Raw genomic sequence first — 8223 nt, 5'->3', positions numbered from 1 at the left:
CATGGTTTGGCATGACTGAATCCGCGCAAGTGCGCTCCCTTAATAGCTAATTCCTAAAAAGCTGACATCAGTTCATCGCGATCTCACACATCTATTATTATCTATGAATCTTTCATAATAGCTACACTTTGTTTGTTATAATTCGAGGATTTGCCAGCATACAGAATTCATCACTGAACAAAAAGTCAGTTTTTGAGTGGTGAGGGAAGTCTTTCGTAAATGCTTCTGATTGGCCATTGTGTTCCTAGAAATCAACACATCATGTTATAAATAGAAACTGTAAATCGTTTCTATTTTGTTTTAGTTGTTCTTGTTGCTTTTATGCAACAGATGAATAAAAATATATTAGTTTTTATGTTTTATTCATAGATATTTCTCATTTGCGGGAGTACCGCAAATCGTTTTACTCCCCCTCATCCCGAACACACAGAATGAGTGCATTACCGCTAAGCGGGTAATCCATCAGCCGGAAGTTGAAGCCTCGCGGGAGCCGCCATTGTAGCAGCTGTTAGCTGCTAGTTGTAAAAAATATAGGCTAACGATTGTGTCATAACGAATCGACTCTCCGTCGCACGGTAGACAACGGTAGATGAGAAGCTTGCAGGCGATCGGGGGGACGTGGAGGCATAAAGTCCGATAAAGTCAATGGAGAAGCCCATAGGAAGGGAATTATTCAGATTTCAATTGGACCAGCTACTAGAAGACATACGGGTTGTCCACGTGACAGGCTCAGTTTGAGCTTGCGCAGTACGCCTGGCGATCAGCTTTTAACAGACTTCAATTTTCTCAGTTGAAATCAGTGGGGTCGCTGTGTCTATTTCTTTTACTGTCTATGATTACAGCCTGTGGTCCCTCTTATAATGTCATCATCACCCAGTACTGTAAAAATCATGCTACCTTTGAAAGAAACCCCAATAAATGTTATTTTAACGTATTAGTATACAAATTGACCACTTTAATTTACACATTAATTGGTTGAGATGGTTAACCTGCAATTTACACTTTAAATGATTACAGAAATGTTATTCATTTGAAGGTTTTAAGGTTTCGTCTTGTTTAACATTATGTAATTCTTCTAAACAAGATTAGCCTACAGAAGAAATCACAAACAGAGTGAAATGTTATTTAATATATGCATAATAAATACTGAAAACATGTAATTTATATCAATTGAATATTATAGAATCAAAACATTTTTATCTGTATTATCTGTAAAGCTTCCAATTCGTAAATAATTCACGTTTTAGTGCTGTCAATATACGTCAATATTTAACACAGTCTCATCCCAAAAAGTCATATAACTGACGTTTTGGGACCTTTTTAAGGCCCCCTTAAACGTCGGTAGATGGTGATCCCGGGCCGCCATACAACTGACGCTTTACCTTTAACGTCAGTTAGGTGACGGGTTAGGTTTAGGGTTAGGTTTAGGTATGGGGTAGAGTTAGGATCCCATAACCTCATCTACCGACGTTTAAGGGGGCCCTAAAAAGGCGAATATTGACGTATGGTCAAAAGACGTCCCAAAACGTCAGTTATATGACGTCTTGGGATGAGACCGGGTTGCAATATTGTAGGCTATGTTTGAGAAATGTGTAAATGTGCATGCCACACTTTACGTAAAAATAAACACGAATACTCGTAAGATCACATTGCAGTGTGGTGTTATGATAAGGCAAGGCAAATTTATTCAAAGTGATTTACATAGAAGAATTTATATATAATCAAAGCAAATAAGAATAATTAAAATAAAATAAAAAAATAAATTACAGTACAAATAAAAACGATAGGCGATATAGGCTACATAGGCTACCCATACATTATGGGTACTTTTTGGTCCCCATGACCGCTCATAAATCATAAGTGCTACTTTTTGAAAATGTAAAAATGCAGAAAATTCTCTGTGATGGGTAGGTTTAGAGATAGGGTTAGGGGTGTGTGTGTGTGTAGGAAAATAGGAAAGAAATGAATGACACTAATAGTGGGAGAAGAGAATGGGAATGAAAAAAGCTTTTTATTAGCTAAAATAAAAGCTGTACATGTACTACTTTTATCTTTAACACACAGAAAAAATACATGAAACACACAGAGCACAGTTAGAAAACATGCTTTTCATTAAGTGGGCTCCAGTGGCACTTCTGTATTTTATTTTTATCATTTTATATTTATATTTTCTATTCTCATATTCAACTATGATAAATTAAATCATAACCAACCCATTTTTAAATCATGAATAATTGCAGAGGTTGTTAGCTTTAATAATTCATTTTGATGCATATTTTATTGCCAAACTGAGTCACTTTGTTGTAATTAAAAATATTGCCTTATGCGATTTACTTGAGTAATTTTAGTAAATATTTCTGTATAATAACATAAAATACCTTTCATCCACACATCTAATAATCACTTGATATGAATATGAAGAACTAAATATTTCAAAGTATGGCCGTACTTGTTTGTTTATCAAGTCAGTTATGGGTCCGATGAGCCCGACATTTCTATACTAACCTAATTTACTTTCATAAATATATAAAATAGTTATGATTTTTATTATGCCCATATTATTACTTGGAAAAAAAACATAATGTGTTAAATATGAAATATAAATATGAACTTTTGCCTTAACTGAATTTATTGATTTTAATAAAAGCTGTTTAGCAGCTGCATGGAACCATTTAACATGTATAAATAAATATATCGTTTGATTTGATGTAAATGTATTATCACCCACAGACAAACACTAAGCACATTAGTCATAAGTTGTACATCTTATTGATGCTGCAGGCTGTCACGAAACATGATCAATAAAATATTTTGTTTAGTGTTGTGTAGGCTATTTTACAACTTTATTCTCATCTCGCTTTTTTCTGAAACCCTGAAAATGTATGCAAATGGTCAAAAAAATATTTATAAGATTAAATAAAAACCCATAGTGATAACAAATACAGGTTGACAAAACCAGAGTCTCTTTTAAACCTCTACTTTTATTTCTTATTCAGTTGCTTATGCTTGGGGATTCTGTTTCACCACTGCAGATATTCAACTAAGACTGAAACCCTGATGGTCATAACATGAATGAATGTGCAAAAAGTTTGCTGATTTGCTTGTCTGTTATTTTTCAGTGGTATTCTGACTGTATACTGTATGTTCAGGCATCCATTCATCTTCAACATTCACACAGTATTTCACATGGGGTCATTGGTTCAGATGCATCATGGGAGTGAAGTGGGTGGGCAAGGGTGCACATTATGTGCTTTTGCCTCAGGAGAAGTCAGAGGTCATTGTGCTCTCTTGACACTTGATCATTTCTGGCCATATGTTTAATGCACTGGATAGGACTGCTAAGGACTATACATTTTGTGCTTTCTGAAATTTAGGCGTTTATGCCTTGTTTTGTGATTTTTGCTGCATTGCAGCTATTAAAACAAAAATTACGTACAAAAAAAATAAATGAAATAAAACTTTTTTTTTTCCATTGTGGTATAAAAGTGAAAAGATAAGGTAATTCAATATTGATTTTCTTTTTTTTTTTTTATACAAAGCATTCATTTCTTCAGATTGTTTACACCGTAGAATGAAATGTATTTACCCTTTGAATAGTGTCCTCAAAATATTATAAAGGACATTTTAAAAAAATGTGTTGTCACAAATCATACAATGGTTCAAAATTCCTAACTCTCTCAGTTCTATGTTCTGCATTATTAAACTTTCTATTATCAGGTATGCATTTATTAATTTTTAAACCAAATTACTGCAAGGTTTCTCCATGGCATGATAATGCAAACTATTTGAAATACTATGTAACAATGCACCAACCATTTCAAATCAACACATCACATTTAAATATGCAACAGTTAATGAGACCACCATAAGGGACTGAAATCCAACAAATGGAATAGTGTCATTAAAATTGTAGGTTTTGTCCTGCCATTTAGCTTTACAAACCGTGGTCATTTGAAATACTAAAACGATTAGCATGGTTAAAAGAGATGAGTGACGTAGGAGGGGTGAAGGGTTGAGACAGGTCAACACACAGGGAGATGAAACAGAATTACTTTTGTTAGCACTGTGGCAAGTGTTTGCGTTTGTTTGAGGTGAAATGGCTCTGGTGTGTGTGTGTGTGTGTGTGTGTGTGAGGCCTTCCTTCACGGTAAAGCCCATTTATTGCACATGAGATGGAACTATAAACCTGTTACAACCCATTTAAACAAATATGTAAATCTGTTTTTAATGTCTCCGGAGTGAAAGACAAACATGATTTACAAAAGAATAATTTAGTCTATTATGTTTATTTGCAAGGTGTCTATTACAGACTCGTTTTCTTTTAGTAGTAGTGAAATTTAAAAAAAAAAATATATATATATATATATATATATATATAAATATATATATATATATAATAAAAAATAAAATAATTAATAAAAAATATTATTAATAACAACAACCTTATTATTATTATAGCCAGGTTAAAATTAGAGTTGATTATTATAATATTTTAAAAACATTATATGAAGATTTCAAATAAATTACTTTATTTTGAACTGAATATATTAAGCAGCGCAATATTATTACAGCGCAAATAGTAATAATAGTTTCTTGAGCAGAAAATCTGCATATTAGAATGATTTTTGAAATGGTGTAATGACACTGGAAAAACTCAGCATTGCCTTCGCATGAATAAATAAAAATTTTAAAATATAAATAGGAAACAGTTTTTTAAAATTGTAATAAGTTTTCATGATATTATGGTTTTGCTTATCATCAAAATTCAGTTCAGCCTTGGTTAGCATCAAAACATTTTAAAAAAGAATCTAATGGTAGTGTAAATGCATATTATAAATATAGTTTGTTCATAAGATCATACATTTACCTTTACAACTGTTATCAATGTATTATATTATTCATGTATAACAGCAGAAAATGGGGTATGTAGTTTTTATGAAACATTGCAACATTTATATGCATGTATTGCAGCCCATTCTCACTCCCAAGGCGTCACCTAACTGACGCCTCGGGAAGCATTTGGACATGCTTCAATATCTGACGCTTTAGGCGCCCTTTAGCGTCAGTTAGATGACGCCCTAGGATCGCGTGTACCCTACCCCCACCCCACACCTAAACCTAACCGCGTCCTCTAACTGACGCTTTCCTTTAGCGTCAGTTAGATGACTCCGTAGGATCGCGTCATTTAAGTGACGCTAAAGGGCGCCTAAAACGTCAAATATTGAAGCATGGTCAAAGGTGACGCCTTGGTGTGAGAATGCGTTGTGTATTGGATTCTGTTATGACAACTTGATTATCTTCAGTTTCTCATGTTGAGAAAACACTCAAATGACGATGGTAACACAAACTTTCTCTCATAAGACTCTCATATGGGCACACATCCACACCGTTTCATTGTTGTCCGCATATATAGATCTCCCTCTCTCTGGCCCCTTTGTGCAAGCTTTTCATTCCCTTGATATTCCTCTCATTTTACATTTCCCCCTTTTTGTGGCGCAGTTGATGGAACAGCTTTCTAATTTCCCCAATACTGTATACTGTGCTAATCTGCAGAAGACATGCTTTTTCATATTGTGTGTTCATTCCCTCTCTTCTCTTCAAAGTTCTTTCTTCCTCCATTGTTTCCTTTATTCATTTTATTTCTCATATTTCATTTAGCTTGTTTCATTCTGTGCTGTAATTTGATCTTATGCTCACATATGCACCTTTTTCTATATGTCCAAATAAATTTTGGCACCATAACTCCTTTCTTTTTTCTTTGATAGTTGAACAGGGAAATATTTGAGGTTTCAGTTAAACAGAAAATACAAAACTAATAGACACACACACCTGTGCAGTCTAACACTGCCTTTGGGGCCCTGGCAAAGTCTTGGTGGGTTGCCATAGTAACCCTGACCACCAACAAAATGCCAGGTGTCTGAAGACATACTGCTGGCGCCACTGTGTCTCCAGCCCCTCCCTGCATGGGCCGTCTCACTCTACAGTCTTCCCATGATGCCTCCTTGTCTCTGAGAGGCCAGATAAGCAGAGGACTGAGGGAATGTTAACTCACTGAACTTTACTTTTCATGAAAAGGGAATTATTCGGAGCATATTGCAAGAAGAAGAAAAAAAAGGCTTTTGATAAATCAATATGACATGTCAAAGGTTGCTGTGCTTGAGTATTCATTTTTTGGCAGTAGTTCTCACTCTTACCAGCAGCTTATTAGCAAATTCCCCATGCCATCTTCCTGTGGCTAGCTTGAGGTCATCATTAAGCAGCTGACAAATTAGGCTGACACCTCCCGACCAGGGCGACTGTGGGCTGCATCTTTACTTCACGACTGTCACTCTCTCTCTCTCTCTCTCTCTCTCTCTACTCTGTTTCGCTCTCTTCTCTTCCCACTCTCCTTCTTTTCTGAGATCTCCTACAGTCCGACCTGGCCAAAGGCATTTAGTTGGCGGCTCTCCACGTGGCACAAAAGCGCCGCGGCATTCCTTCTGTCTGTGGTTAATCTGTAGTGTCAGCCCGCTTTGGCCGGCCCGCACTGAAGCACAGGGAATATTAAAAAGCCCAGCGGCAGAATTCCTCTGGAGCTGAGATGAGGAGGGAGAAAGAGCTGGAAGGAGGTAGAGAGAGGTCAATTAAGGTTGGTTAGTACGGCCAACAGCAAAGCGTGAAGTTTCAATCGCGAGATGAAAACGATGAATGGATCACTGGAAGGAAAATGACCGTAATAGTGCATATGAACTTTTAAAGTTTACTACAGGCACCTTTTCTTGCACTAAATCCATTAAGCCAGTATATTTTAGAAAAATTACATGTTTATGCACCTTTTGTCTTGGTTTTCGTCTCCCAATTGATTAAATAACATATATCTGCGTGCATTATTATATTCGAAAAATAATTTGAGAGCGTGTCAAATGGTGGGACACTGCTGTCAAACTGCAGGACAACATATGACGTTCTCCCATCACTGCAGAATCTAAACCTCTGGTTAGGAGAGGATCCCTGTTGTCCTTTGTGTTCATCACCTGCCACATTAAGGCACATTTTGACAGGATGTACACTGCCCTACAAAGGCAAAGCGCAGTAACTACACATTTGGTCAAAAATGACTTGTGCTATGTGTTCTTCTGTCTTGTGAAAAAATATCTGGGTTAAATTATGTCCCATTTGGGAGATGCATTACCACATAATCTACCCATAACATGTTTGACTGGCTGGTATAAAAACTTTAAAGGCCTTTTTCTCCATTTCTTTGTTTGCGTAGTTTGCCTTTTTAGGGCAGTACAGTAAGGTGGCTCTTAGCCAAGGTCGGTTTACTTGGCGCCATAGTATGACCAATAAGTTGCTGCCTGTTTCTAGCAAAACATTACACACAGAAGACAATATTCCTCCACCAAGAAAAGGTGTTAACACCAATTCTCGCCCAGGACAACTGGAAGCTGCTAGGGACCTGAAGAGGCCGGCTGATCTTGATCAACGGCTCATTTTTCCACCTGAGATTGGCACCACTAACCTACAATCAGCACGCATTGTTCAACTGATAGAGTTAACATTGCCATGCGAGGATGCTGTAGATGAGGCATACAGTATGAGAGGAAGAAACTGCGGTATGCTCATCTGGCCACTGAAGCAGAACAGCGAGGATGAAGAGTCCAGGTTTATCCAGTGGAAGTGGGTTGTCGAGGATTCGTGGCACACTCTACAACCCGGTTCCTCAGAGACGTCGGATTCAGTTGCGGCGCACAGTAAAGAACTTATCTGAAGCAGGAGAAAGGAGCAGCAACTGGCTGTGGTTGAGACAGAAAGGTGGCTGGCTGTATACAGGCTACGGTTTCGTATAATTCTTGAAAAACTTGAAGAGTCTGTTGGTTTATTTGTATAGGTTGCATAGTATTTACAGTCATTATGTTCCTGTGTATATTGCGTGGGTGACGGGTGGTTGGGCAGATATTGTGTTTTGCGGTAGGTGGTATGCCATGCGGAACTGTTGCCACTGAAACTGCATTAACGCACCAGTGGGACTTGACAGCCTTAGTCAAACGGGTTGGCGCGTATGGTTGGGTTGAAGAGAGATTGTGGTTAGGTCGCAGCAGCAGGAGGGATGTAGAGGTCAGTAAGCTGGGCTGAGTTGAGTGGGGGACAGAGGGGGGTGACTCTGGGACACCAGAGTCACTGTCGAGCCCTCTTGAGGTGTCGTGGGCTAGTCGACGAAACACTGAGGAGGGAAGGTGCCCA

This window comes from Pimephales promelas, chromosome 4, assembly GCF_988280905.1.
Source record: "Pimephales promelas chromosome 4, fPimPro1.hap1.1, whole genome shotgun sequence".
NCBI lineage: Eukaryota > Metazoa > Chordata > Actinopteri > Cypriniformes > Leuciscidae > Pimephales > Pimephales promelas.
Note: the sequence above shows the minus strand (reverse complement) of the source record.